Source organism: Neomonachus schauinslandi, chromosome 7, assembly GCF_002201575.2.
Source record: "Neomonachus schauinslandi chromosome 7, ASM220157v2, whole genome shotgun sequence".
Lineage (NCBI taxonomy): Eukaryota > Metazoa > Chordata > Mammalia > Carnivora > Phocidae > Neomonachus > Neomonachus schauinslandi.
The window spans coordinates 108429555-108442653 of NC_058409.1; positions in this window are offsets into that span (position 1 = coordinate 108429555).

The following is a 13099-nucleotide window of genomic DNA, read 5'->3' on the forward strand; positions in this document are numbered from 1 at the left end:
CTCAGAGAGGGTGAGCACCGTCATCATCACCAGGGACACCCTAATCAGCATCCTGGGCTTTGTGAGCTTTGTGGTAGGGACCTGCCAAGCCCCAGACAAGCTGATCCAGCCGGGAGACACTTTCACCTTTCCCAATTCCACTGGCACCATGGAAGAGTGACTAGTTTTCAACTTGACACTTCTCCCTTCAATCCTTAAACTAACATTTTAGCCTTGTTTGAGCAAAGATCCTCCTTTCATTGCTAATATCTATTTTTATGAGACCTCCATGGTGCTGGGCAGAAATGGGGTCAGAAGATCTGAGTTTTAATCCTGAGCTCTGTCGTTTACTCCCCCTGATCTGGGCCAGGCCACATACCCTCAGGTGCCTCAGTTTTACAAATGTGGTTAAAGAGTCTAGCATAACCTACCTCAGAATGTTGTGGAAAGCAAGTGAAGGTATGTGGACAAGCATACTTTGAAAAGATAAAGCGCTCTACCAATGTCAGTGATTCTTATTATTTTGCTGTTTCCTCCTCTGAGGGCCAGAGAGGCAGGAAGGGAACCTCCCTTTTTTCAAGCCAGGCTAACTTATCTCTTGTCCTAACAGCTGACAAGACACTGAACCGTGATCCAGGAGACCTGGTTGTAGCAACCCCAGGAGCAGGCACCATTGATCCAGGCTTGCTGCGGGCCAGGCAATGTACAAAATGCATCCCATACGTTATCTCATTAAGTCATCCTCAGAACCCAATAAGGTAAATGGTATCTCCTCCATTTTATAAGAGAGAACACTTAGGTTCCAAGAGATTAGGTTATGGTCTAAGTTATACGGTTAGTAAGTGGCAGAACTAGAATTTAAACACTGGCCTAGTAGGCATTGAAGCCCATGCTCATAACCATTACACCCTGAAACTACCTCAGCTGTGTGACATAAGTGATTTTTCTCTGGGACTCAATTTCCCCATCTGTAAAATGGGAGGGTTGGCTAGATCTCTGAGGGCCCATATTAAACCATCTTTGCACACTTCAAAGTCTTCTTAACAAGAGGCTGGCCTCCACCTCTCCTGCCCCCAGTTGTTGGGGCCAGTTGTGGCCTTGCCTTCAGCCTTATGTAGCCCCCTGACTGGTTGCGTTCCCTGAGCCTATCAAGTAGGGACAGAATGATAATGGGTTTGCAGCCACTGGTCACTTCAGTCAGATGAAGATGCAGCTGAGCACTAGTATAACATCTAAATAACATGAGCAGCATGATGAGCAGCAGTAGAGATGTAGGTTGAGTGGGATGGCCAGGAGAGATCTAGAACATTCACGGATGTTGTGCCCAAGTTAACCAACTCAGCAAAGTGTGGAAATGTTTGAAGCTGAAAGCATCGTGGTTTAAGCAGCTGTCATTGCTCTGGAGAAAGGACATCAGTTTGATATGTGTTTTAAAGTTCTAGGATTGAGTAATGTCACATATACTGTCTCTCACATGACTGCATTCGAATCACTCCTCAGTGATTGTAAAAATGTAGATTCCTAAATCAACCTTAGGGGGTGGGCCCAGGAATCAGTATGTTAACCAGTTTCCCAGGTGGTTGCCTGCCCACTGAAGCTTGAGGACCACTGCTCCAGTCAGTAATGGCTATTAGTTAGGTGGGAATGAAGGAAATTTCTCAGGGACCATGTAAAACAAGTCACAAAATTCAAGTTCTGATCCTATAAAATAGCAATGGATTTCTGGGAGTGGAAGAGTAAGAAGACGCAGAGTTCATGCTCAAAAAAGATCGATTGACTTAGGTCAGAGGTTGGCAAACATTTCCTATGAAGGGCCAGATAGCAAATACTTAACCTTTGTGGGCCCTACAATCTCTGTCATAACTAAGCACCTCTGCTACTTAGTGTGAAAGCAACCATGGTCAATATGTAAATGGAAGGACATGGCTGTGTTCCAATAAAACTTTATTTACAAAGACAGGCATCAGGATAGATTTGGCCAAAACAAAGTCATAGTTTACCAATCCCTGCTTTGGTTTGTCACAAAAGAGAGAAATCAAACAAGATCAGTAGCAATTCTTGGCATCCCACTCATCTTGTAAAAAAGTACAAGTCACTAAAGTCTCCTACTCTACAAAATCAGCAATGGAAGCTCCATCTCTCCCGTGTCAGAATACACACGCCACCTGGCTGGTGCTAGAATGTTCCTTTTAGTACAAAGAAGAGTGATGAGTTTTGTCCGCGGATACTGGCTGCCAACAATATTTCTCCTGCTGCCTACTACTGCCTATTATCACACAGCAATAAACTCCTTAGCTATGTGGGCCTGTGGCTAAAGCTGACCTAGGAACAGACCTTCTGTGGCTTTGTGAATGGAAGACCAAAAGGAGGATTTTCTGGTTGTCCACCAACACATTTGTGGTCCTGTCACTAAATCTCTCTGGCCTTAAGTGGCTCATCTGTAACAAAGGGACTATAACCCCTCCCCTTCTTCCTCCCAGGTTTGTTGTTCACATCAACAGGATTCTGGATGGGTTACTTCCTAGGGAACTGCATAGTCCTGTCCCCACAGGGGCACCCTGCCTGGGTAAATATTAGCTGCCGGATCTCTCTTTTTTTCTTCCTTAATGATCCTCACCTTTCAACAAGGAATCACAAGCAGGTAGAGGGGAAAAGATACCTCTGAAGTTAAATTTGAGGAAGAAAATTGTCCCCAGTTTGGTAGCACATTTTTTACTGAATTTATAGCAGAGAACTAGGGCCAACAAGACAGGTTACCCACAATCTAAAACCCAGCAGTTAAGTTCACTATGGGAGGATTTTGTTGACCTGCTTCCTTCTTTGTCTTTGTCTGAGTAGATGGGAGAGTGGCTTGAAGCTAGACTTTAGTGAGTGCATTTCTCCTTGCAGAAGTGCAGGAGGAGAGCCGGTCCTGGAATTGCAGGGAAGAGACGGTGCAGTACAGGCGTGTACTGCATGTGGGACACGGCCCTCAAAACGGAAAGGAACGCAGAGGTCACCACCAGCACACAGCCCCTCTCCTCCTAGAGCTGAATGGCTCCTGCTGGGCGGGGACGTGAGTACTCGACGGACTTCTCCTCTGTTTTTCTTCCAGCACTTTATCAGGGCTGCCCTGTACTCTTAACATACCCTTTTTAAATTTTGAATTTTGTTGCAAAAATAACATATATGTCTTTAAAAGTTAAAGCACTGAAATTAAAACGTGAAGTTCCCACCCGTTTCTAGCCCTGTCTCCACTTACACGTCTACAATGTAGGGGGAACTATTATTAATTCTTCCAGACCTTTGCAAGCACATACACACATGGATGTGATATGTGTGTGTCTTAGTCCATGCATGAGGCTGTAGCAAAAACACCACTCACTAAGTGACTTCTAAACAACAGAACTTTGTTTTTTACGCATCTGGAGGCTGGAAGTCCAAGATCAGGGTGGCGGCATGGTCAGCTGAGGGCCTTCTTCCAGGCTGCAGACTTCTCATTGTATCCTCATGTGGTGGAAGGGACAAGGGAGCTCTCTGGGGTCTCTTTTATAAGGACGCTAACCTCACTCAGGAGGGCTCCACCCTCATGACCTAATTAATCACCTCCCAAAGGCCTCACTTCCTAATACCATCACATTGGGCATTAGGATTTCAACATATGAATTTTAGGGGGACACAAACACTCAGATCATAGCAGTGTGTGTGTGTGCATGTGTGTTTTCTATGTGTGGGTGGGTATTTGTGGTTGTATGCGTATGTGGCTTCTTATTTTTAGAAAAAAGGGATTATATTATACTTAGGTGAGCATTTCATATTTCGCAATAATATACCCTGAACATCCCTCCACGTTAGTATGTACGGATGTACTTGAATCTTTTTAGCAGCTGCAGCAACATTTTACTCAATAGAATCACAGTAGTTTATTTAATCATGATCCCCTTGATGTACTTGCAGGATGTCTCCAATCTTTGGCTGGTACAGATAATGTTATAGTAAACACCGTGGTGTACAGCCGTGCAAGCATCTCTGCAGGATAGATTCCTAGAAATTGAATTGCTGAGTTAAGGGGAATGTGCTTTTCAAAATTTCAATAAATATGACCAAGTTAACTTCCAGTGCTATGTCAGTGTTATTTTAGTGGGCCTGTCTTTGATCAGTAGAGAGGTCTTACAATGCTGTCTCTTGCATTACAGCTCCTAATGTTCAAGTTTTATTTCTCCTTTGTGATGAGCATCTCTTTCTGCTACATCCATCCTCCCTTCTTCTGGTAGTTGTTCCCTGATTTCCTTTGGAAAAACACTTCTGCCACCCCCCATGTACATAGTTCTGAGGCTGACTCTGTCCCCCACTCCAGGGGTGAAGAGATAACCCAATCCTGGGCCATCAGAGTTACAGTAGCTGGTTCAGGCCTGTGCGTGTGTCCCAGTCCGGCCAATAGCAGCTAGTGCCAGGACTATTTCTAGAGCGACTGAGAAAGAGGGGGAGTAGCCCGAGAATCATCCCTCCTTCCTGTCCTCCTACCAAAATAGAGTTCAATCCAGCAACCCCCAGCTCCAGCTGAGAGGTGGGGCCCCAGGTCCAGGGCAGAGTCAATCTCCCTGGGCCTGTTTCCCCATATATAAAATAAGGAGGTTAGACTCTGTTCTCCAAGGTCATTTTAGCTCATGTGATTCAGCACAGAGAAGCACAGGGACTTGTCTGAAGTGCAGGTATTTATCTAGGTAAAAGATCATTTCCTCCAGAACAGCTGTTCCGCAAACCAGACCTAATAAAATGAGGACATCATTTTATGATGAGAGTATTTACCCAAAGGAGTTGAAAACTTATGTCCACACAAAAACATCCACACAGATGTTTATAACAGGTGTATTCATAATTGCAAGAGTTTGGAAGCAATCAAAATGCCCTTCAGTAGGTGAATGGATAAATAAACTGTAGTACATCCAGATAGTGCAATATTATTCAGTGTTAAAAAGAAATGGGCTATCAAGCCATGAAAAGACATGGAGGAACCTTACATAAATATCACTTAGGGGAAAGAAGCCAATCTGAAAAGGCTACATACTGAATGATTTCAATTACATGCATTCTGGGAAAGGCAAAACTATGGACACATAAAAAGATCAGGGGTTGCCAGGGGTTAGGGGGAGGGAGGCATGAATAGGCAGAGGATTTTTAGGACAGAAAAACTCTCCTGTATGATAATATAATGGTGGATACATGTCATTAAACATTTGTCCATACCCACAGAATGTACAACACCAAGACTAAACACTAATGTGAACTATGGATTTGGGGTGATAATGATGTGTCACTGTAGGTTCATTGATTGTAACAAATGTACCCCCCTGGTGGGGGATGTTGATAGTGGGGATGGCTCGAAGCTGTGAGTATTTGGGGACAGGGGTTATAATAGGAATTCCACTTTTTACTCAGTTTTTTTTTTTTTTTAAGATTTTATTTATTTATTTATTTATTTGACAGAGAGAGACACAGCGAGAGAGGGAACACAAGCAGGGGGAGTAGGAGAGGGAGAAGCAGGCTTCCCGCTCAGCAGGGAGCCCGATGCGGGGTTTGATCCCAGGACCCTGGGATCACGAGACCTGAGCCGAAGGCCGATGCTTAACTGACTGAGCCACTCAGGCGCCCCTCTACTCAGTTTTACTGTGAACCTAAAACTACTCTAAAAAATAAAGTCTATTAATAATAATAAAAAATTTTAAGACAATATCAGGTTTAGGTAGGCAGTTCCTAAACTGAGAACCATATTTTAGGCTCTTTTCCTGGCTCTGTCCCAAACACAGTGGGTCTTTGTGTATGATCATTTCCTCTCTCTGAGCCTCAGTTTCATGATCTATAGAATGAAGAAACTAGTCTGTGCTTCAGGTTGTACAATTCTGTGACATCTAAGATAAAAAAGGAAGGACAGAAGGAGAGAGAGGAAGAGAGAGAAACAGGCAGAAGATGAAAGGGGAGGTGGCAAGAGGAGGGAAAGGGGAAGGAAAATGGGACAAAACAACCACAGAGTCATCAAGTGGTAGATAAGGAACTAAGGAAGAAGGCAAGTTGAGCTTTGGGTAGATAGACAAGGAAAATGGGTTGGCCCAGAAGCCACATCTGAGTCTTTAGTCTTACCTGAATGAGAAAAGCTCTAATGCCCCAAGGGAGACTGTTACATTTATTTGATGAGCACTAAGTGAGAGGTAATTGTGTGCACAACCATGTGCTAGGGACACTAACCCAGCCAGGGAAAAGAAATGCCTAGATACGAACACTACAGCTTAAGGTCGGCGGTTTGCTTCTGAAGTCAGACAGATCCGGGTTTGGTGACTGGCTGGGTAAGGTAATCAGGTGAATAATGGCCTCAAAGATATCCAGGTCCAAATCCCAGAATCTGTGAATGCCCCTTTATATGGCACTTTGCAGACATGGTTAAATTAAGATACTCAAGATGAGATTATCCTGATTATCTCGGTGGCCCTAAATGAATCACAAGTATCCTTCTAAGAGAGAGGCAGAGGGAGATTTGATGACAGGCAGAAGAGAAGAAAAGCATGTGATAGAGGCTGAGTCAGAAAGAGAAGCCACCACATGAAGATGCAGGAAGGGCCAGGAGTCAAGGAAGGCAAGGAATGCAACTCTAGAAGCTGGGAAGACAAGGAAACGGATTCCCCTGGAGCCTCTGGAGGGCACGTGGCCCAGCTGACACCTTGACTTTAGCCCATTGAAACTGATTTTAGGCTGGCATCCAGAACTCTAAGAACATAAGTTTGTGATGTTTTAAGCCACTAAGTTAGTGGCAATGTCTTAAGGCAGCCAAAGGAAACTAATATAGGCAGGGGTAAGGAACTTTACCTCTCCAAGCCTTATTCCCATCTGTTGACTATATAGGAACAATAACACATTCATTCATCAGATGTTTTTTGAGAGCCTACCATGGGCCAGCCCTAAGTACTGGGGACAGCAGGGGACCAAGGCCTTCCCACGTTCACAGAGCTGAACTTCTAGTGAGAGGAAGCGAGTACATAAGCAAGACAATTACAGATTGTGGGGAGCAACCTGAGGGTAGACAGTGGGTGTGGGACGCAGTAACTAGGTGGCAGAGGGGGATCAGGGGAGGCCCTTGGAGGAGAAGAAACTCCAGCTAAGACCAGCAAGGCAAAATGCAGAGGGAACAGTGCAGGCATAGGGAGGAGGAGCAAACGGAGGAAAGGACAAGAGTTTTGGAGAACAAGTATGAGTTTTCAGTAGCTCATAATGGTAACGATGGTGATGGTGGTGGTAATAATAATACCATAGTGAGAGCTTCGCTTATTGGCCATTTCCTAGGTGCCAGGTACTTAGCACTCATTATGTTACTTAATGCTTACAGCAGTCCTTCACCCTCATGGTCCTCACCCTCATCCAGGCCAGCACCGCTTCTCACTTGGAAGACAGCAAGAGCACCCTAGGGAGTTTCCTTGCCTCCCTCTTCCCCACCTAAAAATCTATGTCCTCACAGTAGCAGTGATGATGCCAATTCCCTGCCTAAAACCTCCCACTGCTTTGAATGCCCTGAAAATATAATCTATAGAATCTTCACCATGGCTCACAAGGCCTTGCATGTTCTGGCCCCTGCTGCCCTCCCAACAACCTCCCCTTGTTTGTCCCTCTCTCTAGAACAGGACACCCAGCCACTCCAACTGCCTTTCTGTTCTCCAAAACTCTTGTCCTTTCCTCCGTTTGCTCCTCCTCCCTATGCCTGCACTGTTCCCTCTGCATTTTGCCTTGCTGGTCTTAGCTGGAGTTTCTTCTCCTCCAAGGGCCTCCCCTGATCCCCCTCTGCCACCTAGTTACTGCGTCCCACACCCACTGTTTACCCTCAGGTTGCTCCCCACAATCTGTAATTGTCTTGCTTATGTACTCGCTTCCTCTCACTAGAAGTTCAGCTCTGTGAACGTGGGAAGGCCTTGGTCCCCTGCTGTCCCCAGTACTTAGGGCTGGCCCATGGTAGGCTCTCAAAAAACATCTGATGAATGAATGTGTTATTGTTCCTATATAGTCAACAGATGGGAATAACTGACTGAGCCACCCAGGCACCCTAAGAAATGACCCTTTTAAGATACTTAGAGAGAAAACTGAGAAAACAAACTGGGCTGAACACAACGCATACTGGGTAGGGTAGTGCGAGCAGAGCTGACACCTGCAGCCGGTGAAAGAAGCGCCATTGTGTCCTCATTCCTGCCCACCAGAAGCCACTCCCTGAAGCCACTGACCTTCTCTCCCTCCCTGACCTGCCCGCCCCTGCAAGTTCAGAAACCTAGAATGTCTCAGAACCCACGCCCGCTGACACAAATACATTCTTAGGCCATCAAGGAGTTCTGAGGGATAGTTTTTAATGTTCAAAATGGCATGGTAAGGCTGGTGGACCTTGGGCGATTAGACCTGATACAGTATTATCATGAAAACTTACGGGATCATTGCCTGGGCCTTTGTCTGTCTGTCTGTCTCTCTCTCTCTCTACACACACACAGACACACACACACACACCTCTCTCCATCTCCACCAGCACCCCAGCAACCCAAGCCCGGATCCTCCACCTCACTTAGACCGCAGTCACCTTCTTGGAGGTCTCCCTGCCTCCTCCTCTCTTGCTCTCGGGTGACCCATTCTCCACACAGATCTTGCAGAGCACACTTCAAATAACACCCAGACTCTTTACCATGACCTGCACGGCCCCCGCCTGCCTCTTCCCTCCTCTGGCCTCCGTCCCCTGCACTCACACGACTCCCCGCCCTGGCCTCCTTTCAGCTGCTCAAACTCTCAGCCACCCCCTCCTCAGGGCCCCTTCCCTTACCAGCTCTGCCTGGAACACACTGCTAACTCCTCGCCTCACCCGTGTCTCATTTTCCCACAGCTGGCCCCTTCTTTTTGGTTCTTAGCTCCAATGCCACCTTCTCAAAAGTCCTTCCCTGACAGATTTACCTGAATTGCCTCTTCCCTCTCTGCCCCCCCATCTTCCTTGACTGCACCATGCTCATTCCCTTCAAGGCACTGACCACAGTTTATGATTATCTGCTGCTCCTTTATCGTCTGGCTGCCACACTAGACCGTGAGTCATCTGGCAGTTTGTCATGGACTGAATGTTTGGGTCCCCCAACATTCAGATTTTGAAGCCCTAACCCCCTGCCCCCCAGCATGGCTGTATTTGGAGATGGGGCCTCCAACACAGTAGTTAAGGTTAAACGGGGTCACAAGGGTGGGTTCCTGATCCAATAGGATTAATGTTCTTATTAAGAGACAGGGGAGAGGGAACTCACTCTCTCTCCATGCACGCACACCCAGGAAGACCATGGGAGAACATAGGGAGAAAGAGGCTGTCTGCATGCCAGGGGGAGAGCTTTTCCCAAGAACTGACCTGCCAGACCTTGGGACTTCCAGCCTTTAGAACAGTGAGGAAGTAAATGTGTGTGTTGAAGCCACCCAGCCTTTGGTATTTTGTCGTGCGGCTCTAGCTAAGACACAGGCACTTGTTTTGTTTGTTCGTTACCTTCTTCGCATTAGGGTGTACCACTTGGCACATGGCAGGGACTTGGTAAATATTGGTTAAATGAATGAATGAAACTTCTCTTCTGCACTGCGTTTCAAGGTGTCTGGGAAGTGGTGAAAGCAGCAGGGCTGGGAAATCAGGAGACCTAGACTGGGTCATAGTCTTGGCCCTGCCATGGTACCACCATTAATTCACTGTGTCCCTTCCCTCTCTGGGCCTCAGTTTCCTGATTGGCAAGACAGTACAACTCAGCAAGATGACCTTTCGCGTTCCCCCTAGTGATAAAATGATATGAGAAAAACAGCTCCCCTAAGAGGCGCCGGGGTGGCTCAGTCGGCGACTCTTGATTTCAGCTCAGGTCATGATCTCAGGGTCGTGGGATCAAGCCCTGCTTTGGCCTCCATGCTCAGCAAGGAGACTGCTTGAGACTCTTTCTCTCTCCCTCTGCTCCTCCCCTAACTCGCACGTGCACGCGCGCGCTCTCTCTCTCAAAAAAAAAATAGCTAGTTCCCCTCTCTGGGGCACTGATGGTGACCTAGGCACTGCACTTGTCCCTTTTCTCTGTTGCTCCTCACTCCTGCCTGGAGAGGTACAGACGCCCTTGTCAGCATTTCACAGGCGAGGAACAACACCAAGGCCCAGAACAGTGACCTGCCAGAAAAGGGAGGAGTGCTTTCAGCGTTAAAAACATTGTCCTTTATCCTGAGATTGTATCCTTCCAGCTTTTGGGGATTGAAATATTCTTTCTTTTAAGAAATGACCTTTTTTTTTTTTAAGATTTTATTTATTTGTCAGAGAGAGCACGTGAGAGAGAGAGGGAGAGGGAGAGAGAGGGAGGGGCAGAGGGAGTAGCAGACTCCACACTGAGCAAGTCGACCGATGCGGGGCTCAGCCGATGCAGGGCTCGATCCCAGGACTACAGGATCATGACCTGAGTCGAAAGCAGACGCTTAACTGACTGAGCCACCCAGGCGCCCCAAGAAATGACCCTTTTAGGATACTTAGAGAGAAAACTGAGAATTGGGACGTCTATGCCAATCCCTAAAGTTCATCTGGAAATTTGATAGCTGCATGAAATCCCAAAGTCTTCAACCACATAAATTATGTACATGGAAGGGTTTATTATTATTATTATTATTATTATTATTATTATTATTATTATGGAGTTTCTAGTATACATTAAGCATCATCAAGGCACACGGGGATAAACTACAGCTTCAGAGGCACGTTCCAAGAGGCCCGAATTCACATCAGAGCTCAGCCTCTAGTGCCTTAGGCAAGTCAAGTAACCCGCTTGAGCCTCATTTCCTCATCTGTAAAGGGGGGTGATAACAGTGCCTTCTTTGTAATGCACTTAGTCTTGAGTTAGCGCACAGAAGAGACTCACTACGGTGAGTTATGATTATCGCCACTGTTGTGCAGTCAGGGAGAGAGTCAGAGTAATCAGCCACAGGCTGGGAAGAGCTACCCCGGGGAACGAGGATGCGATGAATTCCCATCTGGGTAGGGGTTTCAGTGTTGCTTCTGGAGTCTCCAACTTCCTGCCTGAAGGAGTGCTTTGTGTTCGTTCCGCCAAGTCCTACACCTTCAGGCAAAGCACTTCCCAGCCTCTAGTCTATTAAAGGCGGGCAATGACTTTTACCCCATAGCACAGTGGAACTCGAACTCTGGCCAGTGTCAGAACCACCTGGAGAACTTGGTCAAAATGCAAAGGCCCAGATTCCCCATACGTCAGTGAGTCAGTGTCTCTCTGTGCCTTATCTCCTTCCCAGATGATTCTGATACACGCTAGCTTTCAGAAGAGCCATCAAAGGGTGAAAGAAACAAGGCCCTCAGTTTACTCTAAAGGGTCATAAAAGATGCTTATCATTATTTAAATCCCATTTGTTCCACCCACCAGGGCAATGGCAAGTGAGGAGGCTGTGCTCACGTAAGTGCCGTGGGTTCCGACACAAGGAAGGCTGGGCCTGCAGCTCAGTGGCCAGGGGGGATGACAAGCACAGGCCCCAGGGTCCTCAGTGTTTCAGAAGTCCCCTACAAACTAGCACCCATTTCACAAAGTTGGGAGAGAGAGAAGCAATACCTTTCCCAGGGTCACAGCAGCCTCATGGTAAGAGCCACAGCAGAACCAAGAGCTACAGATGCCTGGACCAGTGTTAAAGGGCTTGCTTTGGGGGCCCCCACCTGGATGGAGCCCTCTTGCCTGCTGACAGGTGGTACGGCAAGCTGGATGTCTGCAGGCAGTGCTCTGTGAGTTTCCCTGTGGCTGATGATGTCTGGGAAGGGCCCCAGCAAATTCCCGTATTCCAGCAAAGGTCTGAAGATTAACTCAGGCTTCTCACAACCTGGGGAGGAAAACAGGACCTAGCCCCATATCTAAATATCTCAAGCTCCTTGACAATCTTGTTCATCCATCTTGTTGCCTAAGCGGGAACAAAGATCTGTTGGTGAGATGAGAGCTGAGATTAGAATCAAATTATAGAATCTCGTGCTGCGAATGAGCAGACCCGAGGATGAAGCCTGCCGCCCCACAGACCAGGAATGCTGCCACGTAATGCTGCCAGACGAGTGAAGAGAGGACGTTTCTCAAACCACAGCAAGTGTCTCAGTTGATTCAGGGCAAGAAACTCACAGGGTGGGGCCAGGATTCAAACCAGGAGGTCACTGTGGTGGTCACAGCCACAGGCTTCAGAGACAGAAAGATCTGGCTAGGGTAGATTTGGGGCTCTGCCAAAGATTAGCAGTGACCTCGGGCAAGCTATTCTATACCTCCCTAAGCCTCAGTTTCCACATCTGTAAAAACAGAATGACAATGCTACCCAGAGAATTGGCCAGGCTTTTTGGAGCCTGAAGCTTATACCCCTTGCGTGGAGGTGGGGGGTACCGATAAGGGGTGGAGAGGGCCTCTTTAAGAAAAGGAATACAAAATTACAAATTCAAAATTGCATACAGGACCTTGGAGGGGGTCCCACCTAAGGGAGGGGCTAGACAAATCTGTCTTAGATGCTACCAGTTAGCTGAGAGACCATTGGAGTAAAGCCCTTGGCACATGAGATGGTGGTACAGAGAGTGGTCTGGCTTGAGTAAAATGCTGTAATTTTGAGGAAGGAGGAAATCTTGGCCTGTTCATCTGTCACTGAAGCAGAGATAATGACAGAGAATGAAACACTAGAGAAACCCCCGAAAGGCCTTCTTTAGCTGCAGAATTCTATCCTGAATGTCACGTGCGACCTTAGGCAAATCACGTGCTTTTCTGGTGGCAGTGTCCTACCCAGTGAAATGTGGCTTGTACAATCTCTGCCCTTTTCCCAAAGAACCCCCACTGCTTTCTCCCTGGAGCCTCACAAAAGCTAAGAAGCAGCTAGAGGTGAGTGAGGGCTTGCTCCTTTTCCCCCCAACTTTTCCCAGGGAAGGGGATCTCCCGGAAGGATGCCTTATAACAGATGTCAGCCAGTGGGAAGTGGAGCCCCTGACCTGAGATGAATAAGGAGATGGGGTATGGAGGTATTCTCTTGGAGACAAAAATAGGGTATTAGTTAAAAAGCCTGCCGAGTTGGGCACTGGTCCCTACTCTATCACTTTCTAGCTGTGTGACCTTGGGCAGGTCCC